A 17,478-nucleotide genomic window follows, 5' to 3' on the forward strand; every position below is an offset into this window, starting at 1 on the left:
ACACATATATTTCGCTGGATCCCTGCACAACGGATGCAACAGGCATCAGGCACAATCCGGCGCTAATACAATTCAATGCAGAAAAAAATGGATCCGGCTTTATCCGTTTTTCGCCGGATTGTGCTGATGGCAAAAAACTGATGTATGAAAGCAGCCTTAGCTGGTGCAACATGTGAAAAAAATAAATAATTGGGGAAAAAAATGATTGGGTCATGAGATTGCTTTTTCCCCTCTTGCCTAGTCTCTGTGTGTCGTCCGTATCATCCGTGTGGCATGCATTTTGCAGGCTACTTTCACATCAGTGTTTTTTTTGCCTTTAGGCAAAAAACCGCAAACCGCAAATGACTGGATCCTGTGGATTAAACGTGCAACGCATGCAACCACAATTGTTATTTTACCGGATCCTTCTGCAGCGGGACACAGAATTTATCGGCCGCAACTGGAGTCAGCTGAACTCCTGATCTCACAGCCCGCACACGCTGCAATGGATACAGGTTAACAGCAGGCACTGCCTGCTGCTGATCAAGTGTGACCTTGTGCGGGCTGTGTGGTCAGGAGTTCAGATCAGCAAACTCCAGTGTTGGCCGATTACTTGTTCTGTGTCCCGCTGCATCCATCGCAGCGAGTGTGGACTGGAGTTCAGCTGAGTTGAGATCAGTGGACTCCAGTGCCGGACTGCACTCAGCTGACCTCACAGCCCACACACATTGCGATGGATGCAGAGAGACAGGGGGACACAGAACAAGTAATCGGCCGACACTGTAGTCATCTGATTACTTGTTCTGTTGGCGCTGTGGTCAGGAGTAGGGATGAGTGAGCAGCAAAATTCCCATGTCGATTTTTTGAAAAAGAAAATTCATTAAAAAAATAAAAAACAAAAAAAACAAACTGAAACACATAACCCTAACCCTAGGGTTAGGGGTAAAAAAAAAATGTGCGGGGTCATGCTGATTTTCTATTGCTAAGGGTAACCCAAGCAGCTACTGGCTGCTAACCCCCACTGCTTGGTGTTACCTTCACTGGCAATAGAAAATCCAGGGAAGACAATTTTTTTTTTTTTAAAGTTTTTTTTCTAAAAACTAAAAATAGTAAAAAAAAAAAAATGACGTGTGCTTTGCCATATTTTGTATGCCAGCCAGGTACAGCAGGCAGGTACGGGCTGCCCCCAACCCCCAGCTTCCTATTTGTACCCGGCTGGAAACAAAAAATATAGGGAAGCCCTTTTTTAAAATTATTTCATGAATTTCATGAAATAATTAAAAAAAAAAAAGGACGTGGGCTTCACCCAAATTTTGTGTCAAGCCAGGTACAACTAGGCAGCTGGGGATTGGAATCCGCAGCGAAGGGTGGCCCAAGCTTTCTGGCCCCCCACTGCTGCAAACTGCAGTCCACAGCTGCTCCAAAAAATGGCACTTTCATCGAAGTGCCATCTTCTGGTGCTGTATACAACTTTTCCAGTGGCCCTGGTGCCAGGTGGCACACTGGGTAATAAGGGGTTAATACCAGCTTTGTTTTACCAACTGGTATAAAGTCTGAGATTCTTAATGTCAGGCAAGTTTGACTCGGCCATTAAGAATCTCCAATAAAGGGTTAAAAAAAAGACACCACACAGAGAAAAAATACTTTATTAGAAAAAAATACACAGACACATTAGGGACTCCATCTTTATTACTCATTCTCATCCCTCCACGATAGAGATTTCTGCACTGACAGAGAGAAAAAAAAGAGAGAGAGAGAAAAAAAGAGAGAAAAAAAGAGAAAAAAAAGAGAGAAAAAAAGAGAAAAAAAGAGAGAGAAAAAAGAGAGAGAAAAAAAGAGAGAGAAAAAGAGAGAAGAGAGAGAGAAAAAAAAGACAGAAAAAAGAGAGAAAAGAGAGAAAAAAGAGAGACAGAGAGAAAAAAGACAGACAGAGAGAAAAAAGAGAGAAAAAAGAGAGAGAGAGAGAAAAAAGAGAGAGAAAAGAGAGAAAAAAAGAGAGAGAAAAAAAGAGAATAAAAGAGAGAGAGAGGAGAAAAAGAGAGGGAAGAGAGGTGCTCTGTTACATGCTGTGCTGCATGTCACCACCTTGCTCCACTCTGTGACTTGTTGTGCAGGTGACAGAGTGGAGACAGATGGTCCCATGCAGCAAAAGTCACAGTGTGCAGTAACTTGGTCCCATGCAGCATGACAGGTGACAGAGCAGAGCAAGCTGGTGACATGCTCTGCTCTGACACATGCAGTGCTGCATGTCACCAGCTTGTCAGTCTCTTGCTGCATCCTGTAGTGCTGGTGGGAGTACATGATCACACCGCCCCACGCCGCCCCAGCTCCAGGGGGTCATGTGACCGGCACTGAGCGTGCAAGATAGCGCCGCTCAGTGCCAGAACTGCAAATAGAAGCCAATGCAGAAAACACCTAAAATGGTAAGTTACACTCGTAGAGAAAATAAAAAAAATGGGTGAACCACCCATTTAAGCACTTAGCAGTCAATATTCAACAGGTTCTTAAAATTAAAGATGAGCAAACTTGTTCACAAAAGGTTCGCCAATTTCAAATTCGGTATGAGCCTTAGCTCATTCAGATTGGTATTGGAGTCACTAACACTTTTCTCAAAAATCATCAAAGAATGATATTGTTTGGTAACTATTCATGATCCCAATTGCACTAATGCTTTTCTTCTGCCTTATTATCAATTTGGCTAGCATAGTGGTGCTGTATGACATGTTTGATGATGGGAGGGGTTAGGAGAGGTCTTTGGAACGGCGGACTGTTTTGTTTTTTTTCTTAACTTTATGTGTGGATGTTCTAGCAGCCAATCAGGGCACAGAAAACATCCATAACATTCAGACACAAGGACTTGTGTCATTGGCTGCCTAAGTCACATGTCTCTCTGCATATAAAATGTGGACAAACGGCGTCTGCACAATTTTGTGATTGCTACAGCTTAGGAACAGTGCTGCCTCTGCTGCTGCTGATAGACAGTTAGCTTAGCTAGTGGGTTTAATTTTAGGTAGTTGATATATTTAGGAAGACAATAGTGTATAACTGCAGGGGCGTTCAGTTTAGGAAACATTGTGTGCCACAAATCGGCATTTCATCATCTAGTGATTGATAATTGTGTGGTCCTTCCAAAAATTGCTATTTCATCATCTAAATTGAGATTGCACAATCTATGATCCAGCCAAGAATTGCCATTTAATTTTTTAAATAGCGCAAATTATGTGGTCCCGCTGAAAATTGCTATTTCATTATCTAAACAGTGCAAAATCTATGGTCCAGCTTAAAATTGCTATTTTAGCATCTAAATAGTGTAAAATCTGTGTTCCACACAAAAATTGCCATTTAATCATCTAAATAGTGGTAATTGTGTGGTCCAGCTCAAAATTGCTATTTCATCACCTAAATAGTGCAAAATCTGTGGTCTAGTTCAAAATGGCTATTTCATCATCTAAATAGTGCAAAATCTATGGTCCAGCTAAAACTTGCTATTTCATCATCTAAATAGAGAAAAATCTGTGATGCAGCCAAAAATTGTAATTTAATCATCTAAATAGTGGTAATTGTGTGGTCCAGCTAAAATTTGCTATTTCATCATCTAAATAGTGCAAAATCTGTAGTCCAGCTCAAAATAGCTATTTCAGCATCTAAATAGTGCAAAAATCTCTGGTCCAGCCAAAAATTGCCATTTAATCATCTAAATAGTTGCAATTATGCCGTCCAGCCAAAAATTGCTATTTCATCATCTAAACAGTGCAAAATCTGTGGTCCTGCTCAAAATTGCTATATCAGCATCTAAATAGGGCAAAATCTGTGGTCCAGCTAAAAATTGCTATTTCATGATCTAAACAGAGATTGTAAAATCTGTGGTCCAGCCAAAAATGATCATTTCATCATTTAAATAGAGATTTCTACTTCTCTGGTCCTGCCAGTGATTAAATTGTCAGCATCTAAATTCTGATAGCTAAATCTCTGGTCCTGCGGCTTGCCACAAATAGACATTTTAGCATAGAAATACTGACTGATAATTCTGTGCTCCTGGCAGAGTATCTCAGCAGAAATAAAAAGATATGGATATTTATGTAGGCCTCCAACACCTATTGTATATCACTGGAGATAAATATTAATTGATAACTCTGTGCCCATTTAAAAAAAAATAGCGGCAAACACCATGAAAGTGGCATTGATTGCCCCAGAGTACCCATAGTGTTGTGGCGCACCAGTCAGGCATGGGCTGGGGATTCCGGAAAACCTATTGGGAGACATATGTATGTTATATCACCTATCAGCTCCTGACCCAAATCTCTGTGGCAAGGGTCCATTTACTTCTCTAAAAAAATAAGAGTAGCCGTATGCCTCCCAATCTGAATGACTTGTCTACTATTGATGTTTTTGTGGAACATGTTTCAAAAGATCTTAAGGGGCTGGCAGCTAAAAATAAACATTAAATGTTTAATCTTAAACTAGAGATGACGGCTTTGCAGACTCTTGAACATGATCGTTCAATCGTGATTAAAAGTTCGAACAAAGGAGGCAATGTTGTGGTTTTGGATGTTGAACAGTATAGAAACATGTGTCTTACTATTCTCAAAGACAAGAATAACTATGTAAAACTGTCCACCAACCCCCTCACGGAGTTCAAAATGGAACTCAAAGAATTATTACAAGAGGGCTTGCGTGACAAGTTAATTGATAAAAATGAATTTGAGTTTCTGTTCCCTATACATCCTGTTTTGGCCACATTTTATTGTCTCCCCAAGGTCCACAAAGGCCTCATGCCTCTGAAAGGCAGACCAATTGTCTCGGGAGTGGGAGGCCTTTATCAAAATATTGGCATCTACCATGACCGCATCTTGAAACCATTTGTGCGTGCTTTGAATTCCTTCACTCTAGAGACTCTACTGACTTTTTGAGAAAGATCGAGGATGTCATACTTGATAAGGAAACCATACTGTGTTTAATTGATGTGGAAGCTCTTTATTCGTCCATTGTACACAGTGATGGATTGAGAGCAGTGGAATATTTTTGAGAGGGCGTGGTTGCCACCTTGCGAAACACAATGCATGGTTGCTTAAATTACTGTACTTTTGCCTTATCAAAAATTTCTTCCTCTTTGATGGGTCCTTTTTTCACCAGCTCAGGGGCACTACCATGGGTTGTCCATGTGCACCTGCATATGCCAACTTGTTCCTGGCCTAGTGGAAGGAGAATCTCATCTTTGGGAGGAGTCCCCTTTTGATCTGGACAAGATCATATTGCGGACACGCTACATAGACGACGTTCTTGTCTTGTGGGGGGGGCGCTAAGGAGACATTTTTACAGTTTGTGTCTGAGCTTAATCACAATCATCTTGGTCTCTTCTTAATAGCACAAAGTGAGGAAAAAGAACTTCCCTTTTTGGATATTATGATTACCAAAAATGTGGATGGCACCTTAGCAAACAAGACGTTTCGAAAACTCACCTCTTCGAACTCACTGTTGCAATGGGAGAATGGGAGAGTAATCACCCCAAACCCCTCAAAACAGGCATTCCAAAAGGCCAGTATTTGAGGATGCGCCACAATTGTTCGACACCCCTGAATTTTTCTAGGCAGGCTGATGATTTACGCAGCCACTTTAGGGAGAGAGGATACCAAGATCATATTCTCTCTCGGGCCTATCAAGTAGCACAGTCTAGAGAGAAAATGAGTATTTTGATCCTTTCTTCCCAAAAAGATGAGACAGTGGAGGGGAAGTTTGGTTTTATCTCTACGTTTACCAACAGCTCAGTGGAAGTGCAAAAGATATTGAACAGACATTGGTCCATTCTATGGATGGATGTGGACATTGGTGATGTCGTGGGATCATACCGCCAGTGTACATATAGAAGAGGCCGCTCCATTGGGGACAGGGTGGTACAAAGACACTTTATCCGTCCACATGAAGATAGCTGGTTACGTTCGGACTCCAAGGGATGTTTCAGATGCAGTGGGTGTATAGCTTGCCCACACATACAAACTGGTAGGAGCTTCTCCAGCTCATTAACTGGCGATCAGTATCATATCAAGGCTTTCATCAACTGTCGCTCGAGAGTAGTGATTTATAAGGCTAGTTCTGTTTGCGGCCTAGAGTACGTTGGCAAGACGAGTAGAGAGTTCATGAGACATGTTAGGTAACATTTCAGAGATGAAGCAAACAAGAGAGATACCCCCCTGCCTAAACACGTCCAAATGATGCACAATGGAGATGTTTCTGGTCTCACCTTTATGGGTATTGATCTCATTGACTATCCGATCCTGGGTGACGATTGGGATCGTAAAATCCTCCAACGAGAGTGTAGGTGGATTCATACACTTAAAACACAGACACCGCTGGGTCTGAATAAGACCCTGACCTTCAGCTGTTTTTTATAGCAATAGAGTCATTCAGAAACCCCAGGGCTAGCCGCCGAGGAATGGGGGCACCCGGTACTTTATGGTGTTTTTACACTCAGTTGGTAGGTAGGGAACAGCTTTAGGGTGTTGTAGGGACATCTTTAGTACATCATAAATAGTTTAATCAACCATCAATCATTATCTCCTGTTCCCATCCATCCAGTCTGAATCATTTGTCTATGAGCTTTTGTTTCTAAAGGTGGTGTCACACACAGCGACGACGACAACGACGTCGCTGCTACGTCACTATTTTCTGTGACGTTGCAGCGACGTCCCGTCGCTGTCGCTGTGTGTGACATCTAGCAACGAGCTGGCCCCTGCTGTGAGGTCGTTGCTCGTTGCTGAATGTCCTGCTTCATTTTTTCGTCATCGCTCTCCCGCTGTGAAGCACACGCTGTGTGTGACAGCGAGAGAGCGACGAAATGAAGCGAGCAATGAGCAGGAGCCGGCGTCTGGCAGCTGCGGAAAGCTGTAACCACTGTAAACATCGGGTAACCAAGGGAAGACCTTTCCCTGGTTACCCGATATTTACCTTCGTTACCAGCCTCCGCCGCTCTTGCTGCTAGTGCCGGCTCTTGCTCTGTGCACATGTAGCTGCAGTACGCATCGGGTAATTAACCCTATGTGTGCTGTAGCTAGGAGAGCAAGGAGCCAGCGCTAAGCAGTGTGCGCGGCTCCCTGCTCTCTGCACTGTGACATATAGCTGCAGTACACATCGGGTTAATTAACCCGATGTGTACTGTAGCTAGGAGAGCAAGGAGCCAGCGCTAAGCAGTGTGCGCGGCTCCCTTCTCTCTGCACATGTAGCGACGTTATGATCGCTGCTGCGTCGCTGTGTTTGACAGCTAAGCAGCGATCATAACAGCGACTTACAAGGTCGCTGTTACGTCACAGAAAATGGTGACGTAACAGCGATGTCGTTGTCGCTGTCGCTTTGTGTGAACCCAGCTTTAGGCTGTTTTGTGTTTTTGTGTTAATTGAATTTTGGTAGCTTATTGGTTCTTTATATAGTGTCCTATTATTTCTGTCCATGACTGTTGTGAGGAACTGCCTTAATCCAATTAGCGTGCTTTCTGTGGAATAGGGCATTTCCCCCTGTAGGACAATCAAATATATCAGCATTGAGTCATCCTTCCTTAATTAAAGGGTCTGGTATAATCCTTTATTTTGGCATTTGTGAATTATTGTTATTTGTGATTGAGAACACTCCCTACAATGGCTGAGTATAGGAGATGTGGGCAATTTGTCATCTCAGCAATGGAGGCCTGTTTAAACTGTCATGATAATTGCATCTGGGATCAAAATGGATAGCAGGCTTGCTTTCCATAAGATATCGCAATAACAGAATCTAATTAATGCCTTTTGTAGTTGTGTTTACGATCTGTAAGAGAGTCTAATTAGCGACGCCCTTCTAGTTGTGACTGGGATGTGCGATCTGCAGTGCAGACTTGGACTCCGAGGTAACTTCCTGTTACATAATTGTTTACCTTCCCCTTATCACGTGATTACCCCAAGCCTCCTCTGGTTTGTTGGCTAGAGGGCGGCCACCTGACTTGGGAGTGATGTCAAAGTGGGCGGAGCCTATATCCGCCCTCATGACATTTAAGGGCGGCAAATTCAAAGCTCGATGCGTTATGTTATGCCCGGACATACTATGGTGGAGGTCCGTACTGCTCTGAAGGTAGGATTTGGCTCTTTACATGCTGAGTTTGTGCACGCTTTGCTAAATTAATTTGATAGAAAATACCTTGACCATGTTGCTCCTCTTGCAGCTTTCGCTTTCTTGGTCAATGTCCCCTGATGAGTAAGATATTTACGAAACGCGTCGGAAGGCCCAGGAGCGTATAAGGTCAGATTGTTGCCTTTGAGGGGTATTGTGAGGCTGCTGTTTTGCCCCCCCCTCCCTCTACTAGACAACACGTCTTATTTTGATTTATATCACCTCAGTGCTTTATGACCATATATATTTTTTGATGACATTTTTTAACACTGTTAGGTGTTTTAGATTATGATTACAACATTTTGGTGTAGACACTTATAGACATCGGCTGGTTACAATTGATGTTATTTTGGGTAAATTATACTTGTGTACACAGTGAGAGAATTCTTTGTGACCAGGTTCTCTTACTGTTATTTTCCTCTGTATATACAGTGGGAGCTTTGCATAACATCAGCTCCTTGTGCTGTATTTATTGGTTGGTTTTACAACCATTTATGTTGTGTGTATGTGCCACCCCCGTGCCAGCAGCCGGCGCTGCTCAGATCCGGGCCTTCTGGGGTGGTGGCTTGAGGGTCTCCGGACCCGGGGGTCTCGTGGACACGCCGAATAAAAAGGGGGGATGAAGATGTACGGGCTAGGTCGTAGTAAGTCCGTGACGCCACCCACGATGTGTGGTGAGGTTGTGGGGCACCCGGGGCAGATGTTGTGGCAGGTAGTTGTTAACCCCTCCGTGGGTAGGGATGGTTGCCCCGGGACCCGGTGCCTCAGTGCAGGGTATAGCGACCGCAGGAAGTGTTTGTTTACTCACAGTTAATAAATCACACAAGTCTCTGGTAAACTAAGGTGCTGGTGGCCAGTGCCGCGGCCGGTTGCATTCGGGTCCCCCACCCGGCTGGTGGTCTCTATCCTTTTCCTCTGCACTGTTTGTGTAAGGTGGACTTCCTAGTCTGAAACTCAGGAGTCCGCTCCCGGCTGGATGTGGCCTAAGGAGCCGTGCCCGCAGACGCTGGCCCGTGGGATCTATGGGCCCTGGCGGTGACCTCCTATCCCTATCGGTGGGCTGTTGTCTTCTATGAGGGACTTTGGGTGGGACAGGACCTCTAGTCGTGGCCTCAATCGGTGAATTAACTAGTCCGCTTGTTTCCGGTTCTGGCTTCAGGGTCCGAGTAGCCCCCTTTTTGCTACGGTTTCCGGGTCGGTTCCCCGTGTCGGTACCGGCGGGCTACAACCCTGTCCCGGTCCACCTCGGTTCTGCCGAGCCGTCTTCCCGTCTCCTGCTGACGGAGACCACCGTCTGCCCCCTAGCCAGTGGCACCAGGGCTCCTACCCTGGTACCGTTCAACTTGAACTTTCCTGCTGGAGCCACACTTAGCTCCAGCCCACACTCCTCTTCAACTTGAGCTCCAAACTCCACTCTCTAACTAACTGCTGATTTCCCGCCCCGGGCTGTCTGGACCCCTAAGTGGGCATGTCCAACCGCCTGGTCACGCCCACTGGTGTGTCTATCTTTCCCTAAGGGGGGGTGACTAGGGTTTCTAGGTTGGCTGTGTGTTTCCTAGTGAGGGAAGGTGTTATGCAGGGGCCTATTTGTGACTACCTGGTTTTGCCAGGGCGTCACATGTATAAAATATTTTAATCTATGATTATTAAAAGTTATGTTTTATTATTTGTCTTCACACATTTTGGTTACACCAGTTGCTTGGCTTTTTTCATATGACCGTGGTGAGCAGCAACACACGATTTCTAATATTGGCCTTCAACACCTACTGTATATCACTGGAGATAAATAATAATTGATAACTCTGTGCCTATTTAAAAAAATTAGGGGAAAACACCATGAAAGTGGCATTGATTGCCCCAGAGTACCCATAGTGTTGTGGCACACCAGTCAGGCATGGGTCATGCACAAGACAGGGTCCGGGCTAACATTTATAACTTTCAAATTAATTTAAAATGAAGAGGTGGATGAGTGACAGGTATGCCTGGTGCTCTGAGACCCCTGCCACTACAGACAACACACATCATGTGTTGAGGTATTAGGGGCAGACACAACCAAAATGGCGTTAATTGTCGCAAAGTACAAATAGTGTAATGGCATACCATGGATTCATGGGACAGGGCCTGGCCCAGTATGTCTACCTTAAAGGGAAGCAATCACCAGGATTTTCAAATATAACCTAAAGATAGTGCTATACTGACACTATTATACTAATTCTATACATACCTGTAGTGGTCAGCTCAGATGTTTAGGTTTTGAAATCAAAGAAAGTAAAGTTTCTAAAATCGGCAGCTTCTTAAGTGACAGCAGCTGAGGATCAGATAATATTTAAGTGAGTATTCATAGTTATCCCCTCCCCCTGTTAGAATTAGCATACGTATTATACAATTGATTAACTTTTTCACTTACTGGACCTGTGCTGAGGACATACCATGTGACCAGAAGGGGTGGGGCCTCAGCCAACAGAAAAATGTTGCTTGGTATCAGTTTTGTTGGCTGACGCCCCGCCACTTCTGGTCACATGGGTATGACCTCACACAGGTCCTGCTAGTGAAAAAAGTGAATTAATTGTAGATTGTATAATACTTATGCTAATTATTAACGGAGTGAGGGGATAACTATGAATATTCCCCCCCAGATCTTATCTGATCCTCAGCTGCTGTCACTCAAGAAGCTGATGATTTTATAAACTTTACTTTCTTGGATTTCAAAACCTAAACATCCGAGCTGACCACTTAATGTATGTATAGAATCAGCCTGATCGTGCCAGTATAGCACTGGCTTTACCTTATATATCATGGTAATTGGTTCCCTTTAAACATTGATCAGTTACATAAGTGTAGGCCTGGTGTACTGACATCCCTTCCACTACTAGCAACACACAAACAGGAGAGCCAGCTTTGACCTGCACATGACCAGCTGTGACCTGCGCATGCCCAGCTGTCCAGGTCCCCCCCAGCCATGTATCTAATCCATCATCTGTGATACAACTATCATACATTGTACCACTGCTTGCATAGATGCAAAAAAGAGGGGAGCCAGCACTGCTCATGAGTGGCATGCAACAATGAGAAAGTAAAAAGTGTAATATTCACAAATTCATTCCTACTGTAACAATTCAATGAGATTTTTGGCAAATAATTGATCAATATTTTGAGCCCCCTGCCCCGTCACGGCAAATCTCTATAAGGGGGTCCCTACACTATATTTATAATTTATATACTTAATGTTCTGTTGCCATCAAAATTTATGTTGGTGCCTGTTCACATACAGCCACCGCCTCCTGTTCCATAGGCATTATTACTTAAGCACCACCTACCTGGGGCTGTTCCGCCCTTCATCCATGTTTGCTGGTCTAGCACTGTGGGGGCCAGTTCTGACATTGTGCTGGTGTGTGTGGTTCTGCCACACACACTGGCACCTGGACTGTCCTTTTACTCGCAGTTGTCAGCCCTTGCAGCATGGGAGCGGTTCTGACACTTCTCAGGTAGGTGATATTCTTATACGGTCCTGCGCATTACACGAGACCTTATGGTACATATGTAAATTATAAATATAGTGTAGGGACCCCCCTTATAGAGATTTGCCATGACGGGGCAGGGGGGCTCAAATCTTTGATCAATTATTTGCCAAAAATCTCATTGAATTGTTACAGTAGGAATTAATTTGTGAATATTACACTTTTTACTTTCTCATTGTTGCATGCCACTCATAAGCAGTGCTGGCTCCCCTCTTTTTTGCGTACTGCTTGCATAGGGGTCATGTTACATCACCGCTCCCATAGACATAAATGCCACGGAGTCACACAACATTACACCACTACTCCCATTAAAGTGTATGGAACAGGGTCACATATCTAATCCCATCTTACGTGATAGACTACACTGATCTATGTATCTAACACTCACTTTTAATAGTCTGCATATGTAATCTCAACATGTGAAACAGAGAGCAGCACCAACTAACAATCAGCACTGTGAGCCATCCTCCGTGTCGCTGTCCACATGTCAGTATCACTTTGCAGTCACCAATAATGGCTCTACACACTGTGCAAAAGGATATGGGACGGTGAATTTTCAGATCAAAAACCCAGAAGAGAGGAGACATCAGACACAAGAGCAGATCAGTAGATGACCGGGGTAGTGATGCTGATGACGGTATCGTCAGCACTTATGATCTTAATAGGCATTTTGAAACTGTGCTGAAGAGGGAAGAGGTCCTTCATCTGTGGCCTTTCCATGAGCGTGATTTGCCCCACCACCAGACTGTGTAGAGCCAGGTATACGTCATAACATAGTGCACCAGGGCTCGTCGCTGTTGTTCAGTTGCAGCAATATGTGAATAATGGAATTCCAGCATGTAGGTACATCACATATCTACTTTTTAATCAGTTGGCGAAAAGACCTCTGAAACGATGCTACTCAATGAGCAGGGTTCGAACGGCGGAATAGAGCATACAGCGACCATGCCTTCTGCACCAGCGCATCCTACCCGGGATAATGTCCAGGTTCACACTGTTATCGCACACAGCTTTTCGTTATTCTGGGTTGCCCAAATTTGGCCTGGATAGCTGTCGAAAACTGTACAGCTGTGTGACTGCATTCTCCAATGCATGTGAAGTGCAATACTGCCTGATTGCGGTGAGCCCTGCTTGCGCAGTATTGAGATGGAGCTGATTTCCTCTGCACTGTTGGAATGTGGGTCACATTAATGGAGAAGTTGAGGGTGCATGTGGAGGCCCTAGAGGAGGTGTAGGAGGCAGAAGCAGTGGAGGAAGTGGTAGAGGTTTGTCCCACAAGCCTTGGTGATTTCAAGACTTTTGTAGCAGCCCCTTCCCTCTCTGCTTTACCCCGCAGCCAGCAAAGTTACCAAGTGCCCAGTCAGCGAAATGTAACTCCCCTGGCCATGCTTGCTCGTCCATGTGTCAGTGGTGAAATGCACCCTGTCAGATACATTTTTTCCAGGAATGGGTGATGTTGTCTGCAACATCCTGGTCTAGTGCAGGCACAGCCTTATTAGAGAAACAACCAGAGAAGTAATGGTGACTGGTCAACTAGTATGGGGGGACTGCGATGGCCATCCGCTCTCGGAAACCGTCTGTATACACCAGGAGGAAAGGCAGCATTTCTGTGGCCAACAGATTGGATTTGGTGAAGTTCAAGTTCTTAGCTTTGGCGTGTGTAGGAGGAAATAATCTTTTACATGACCACAATTACAGCACCAAAGGCTGGCTACTGTGCTGAGAGAGGGTGGAGTCGAGTGTACACGACAAAATGGTGGACTGTGTGTGAGGTAGCTGCAGGCAGAGATGTTATAGTGGATTGAGAAAAAGGTGGCTTAGGATGCTTTCACAATTCCGTCTTTTTCCATCAGTCACAATCCGTTTTATGACTGATGTGACGGATGCGGCGGAGATTATGGTACAACTGATGGGACAGATCTGTTAAAAAAAACTGATCCATTGTAGCAGTTTGTACCTGGCAAAAAGAATCCAGCTGTGGCCGCGGGTAACCTCAGTGAAATCACTGCTGACAGCGCAACTCACATAAGTTGCTCCGTGGAGCTCACAGCTCACAGCGGTGTTCTATGGCCGTTCCTGTCAGCTTCCGATGTAGCAGAGCTGAAAGCGTCGTGGGACCTTGTGTGGATTACATTGGACCTGGAGGTGTATTTGGGGATTTTAATAAAGATGTAAAAGAGGGTATTTTTTTATCTTTTATTTCAAATAAAGGATTTTTCGGTGTTTGTGTTTATTTACTTTCGCTACAGTTTAGTGATGGGGGTGTCTCATAGATGCCTACCATAACTATGCTAGGACTTAGTTGCAGCTATGGGCTGCCATTAACTCCTTATTACCCCGATTGCCACCGCATCAGGGCAATCGGGATGAGCTGGGTAGAGTCACGGGACTGTAGCATCCAAGGGTTGTGGCATTTCTGGGCGGCCTAACGGTACCGGCTTTCAACACAAACAGGCCCCTTTTCCGGACAATCAGCTCGGGGTAGCTAGACGGGACAGTGGTGGGCTGCCGGCTTTGGAGGTCACTCGTTGGTGCTGAGCACGCCACATCCTCTGGTGCTACGGTCATGGCCGGTATCATTCCTTCCGGCAGCGTGATGATGGGTCTCCCACATCCCATGGGCACTAGCGCACTCACTGCGGTCACTTCGTCGGCCTTTTCATCCGCTCTGGACTCCATTCTGTTCCGTTCGGATATGGGAATGTGTCTCTTCCTCAGCTGCCGGGGTTGCAAACGCGCCTGGGAAGGCGGGGGCGATTCTTCTTCCTCCGTTTCGAGCCACCTCTTCCGACTTACAGATTGGCCGGCTTCCGCAGTCACTCCGGCCAGGCCCGGCCTACCATACGCCCATACTCCGCCCCCGGCTTCACTCACCAGGTCCACGCAGTGCTGACGACGCCTTCTGATTCTTCCAGCGCCACCCACGTCTCCGGACCTCTGCAGCTCATGATGGGCATCATGGATCTTCCTGAGGCCGGTACCTCCCCTCTTTGGGCGGTGCACTCCTCTCACTCTAAGCTTCTTCCTCCGCCCAGGACAGCCCAGCACTTTGCGATCGTCGCCAAATTTTCGCGCCCTCGACAAGTCCATAAAGATGGCCGCCATCTTGTCGCCATTTTGCAGACTGTACAGCACATCAGGCACTTCTTGGTCATTCTCACAGTCTCTGGTCGGGGTCTCTCGCATGCAGGCCCTATCCTGCCGACTACGCCAGTTTGTAACGGTGGCAGGGGGCGCCTCAGGGGGTGTAGTCGTGGTCTCCCACCCAGGGGGCGGCAGGCTGACCCCCAGTCCAGCCATCACTAGTAAGACAGGTGTGTTGTTGGGGCAGAGTGTGGATGGCAGGGACACATGCATGTTGGTACCTTGGTTACCTTTGGCGCCTTTTTCCCTCGGCTCACTGGCCCCTTCATCACTCCCAGTAAAGAGCCACGGACAGGCAGTTGATAAACCAAGATACACTTTATTGCACAAGACTTCCATTCTCTGTTACACTTCTCAGCAGCAAGTTGCTTCAGTACTTCAACCCTCACGTTACAGGTTACACTTCTTACTGACGGTTTCCCTTCTTCCTCCGGAAACTTTCTTTTGCCTGCAGGGGCCAAGTGTTATCTCCCTGGTAGCTGCACTCCAATCCCGGATTTAGTCCAGCCCTGTTCTAGGGGTTTGTTTAGACTATGGGACGGCTCCAGTACTCACTACCTACTCCGGATAAGTTCCCACTTTCCCACTCTTTCTCAAGGATCTACTTTGCTTACTATGGGCATTCCTGTTTCCTTGACTTCTTTGTCAAAGCACTGATTCTGGCTGACTGCCACGTCTCACTCCCACACTCTGCCCCATCACCTCAGACTGAGCTCACTCGCATGTCACATCTGACTGCACTCTGCCCTGCATTCAGAGCCCATCCCCACCTAGGCTGCCCTGCCCCTCCTTCCCTGACACTGTTACCAGGGGAACCACTACTCTACACTGGCACCTAGTGGGAACACCGTGTATTAACCAACACAATAGGTAACATTTTACCATCCTTATCAACATTTGCCATCACACCATGTGGCGTCTTCAGGGGGGGGAATTCTCTTTCCCAGCTCGGGGGTCCAACTACCCCCTTACATTCCTCCCCTCTTTAACCTCAGCCTCCTGGCGAGGTTCCGCTGCTGAAAGACAACACATAGAGAAAACACACACACGTTTCTTCAGCAATATTCTTTTTTTCTTTTTATCAATAAAAAAACATTTTAAAACTAACGTATCAAAGCACACCAGATTGGCACACAAGTCCGGTGCCCGGAGTCCCTCCAGGGGAGCTCCTGGTCTTGGCTGGTCTTCTGCCCGGAGGCTCTCCTCAAGCACTCCCGGTCTTAGATGAGCCGCAACCAACAAAAAGTTCTTGCTTAAACAGTCGCAGGAGAAGTTTATGCATAGTCCTGCATTATTCCACCCCCGGGTTCAGTTCCTTCAACGTTGCTCCGACTGTAAACGATCACCGGTCTCTAACGGTACCGGCTTTCAACACAAACAGGCCCCTTTTCCGGACAATCAGCTCGGGGTAGCTAGACGGGACAGTGGTGGGCTGCCGGCTTTGGAGGTCACTCGTTGGTGCTGAGCACGCCACATCCTCTGGTGCTACGGTCATGGCCGGTATCATTCCTTCCGGCAGCGTGATGATGGGTCTCCCACATCCCATGGGCACTAGCGCACTCACTGCGGTCACTTCGTCGGCCTTTTCATCCGCTCTGGACTCCATTCTGTTCCGTTCGGATATGGGAATGTGTCTCTTCCTCAGCTGCCGGGGTTGCAAACGCGCCTGGGAAGGCGGGGGCGATTCTTCTTCCTCCGTTTCGAGCCACCTCTTCCGACTTACAGATTGGCCAGCTTCCGCAGTCACTCCGGCCAGGCCCGGCCTACCATACGCCCATACTCCGCCCCCGGCTTCACTCACCAGGTCCACGCAGTGCTGATGACGCCTTCTGATTCTTCCAGCGCCACCCACGTCTCCGGACCTCTGCAGCTCATGATGGGCATCATGGATCTTCCTGAGGCCGGTACCTCCCCTCTTTGGGCGGTGCACTCCTCTCACTCTAAGCTTCTTCCTCCGCCCAGGACAGCCCAGCACTTTGCGATCGTCGCCAAATTTTCGCGCCCTCGACAAGTCCATAAAGATGGCCGCCATCTTGTCGCCATTTTGCAGACTGTACAGCACATCAGGCACTTCTTGGTCATTCTCACAGTCTCTGGTCGGGGTCTCTCGCATGCAGGCCCTATCCTGCCGACTACGCCAGTTTGTAACGGTGGCAGGGGGCGCCTCAGGGGGTGTAGTCGTGGTCTCCCACCCAGGGGGCGGCAGGCTGACCCCCAGTCCAGCCATCACTAGTAAGACAGGTGTGTTGTTGGGGCAGAGTGTGGATGGCAGGGACACATGCATGTTGGTACCTTGGTTACCTTTGGCGCCTTTTTCCCTCGGCTCACTGGCCCCTTCATCACTCCCAGTAAAGAGCCACGGACAGGCAGTTGATAAACCAAGATACACTTTATTGCACAAGACTTCCATTCTCTGTTACACTTCTCAGCAGCAAGTTGCTTCAGTACTTCAACCCTCACGTTACAGGTTACACTTCTTACTGACGGTTTCCCTTCTTCCTCCGGAAACTTTCTTTTGCCTGCAGGGGCCAAGTGTTATCCCCCGGGTAGCTGCACTCCAATCCCGGATTTAGTCCAGCCCTGTTCTAGGGGTTTGTTTAGACTATGGGACGGCTCCAGTACTCACTACCGGCTCCGGATAAGTTCCCACTTTTCCACTCTTTCTCAAGGATCTACTTTGCTTACTACGGCGTTCCCATTTCCTCGA

The sequence above is a fragment of the Anomaloglossus baeobatrachus genome, chromosome 11 (assembly GCF_048569485.1).
Source record: "Anomaloglossus baeobatrachus isolate aAnoBae1 chromosome 11, aAnoBae1.hap1, whole genome shotgun sequence".
NCBI lineage: Eukaryota > Metazoa > Chordata > Amphibia > Anura > Aromobatidae > Anomaloglossus > Anomaloglossus baeobatrachus.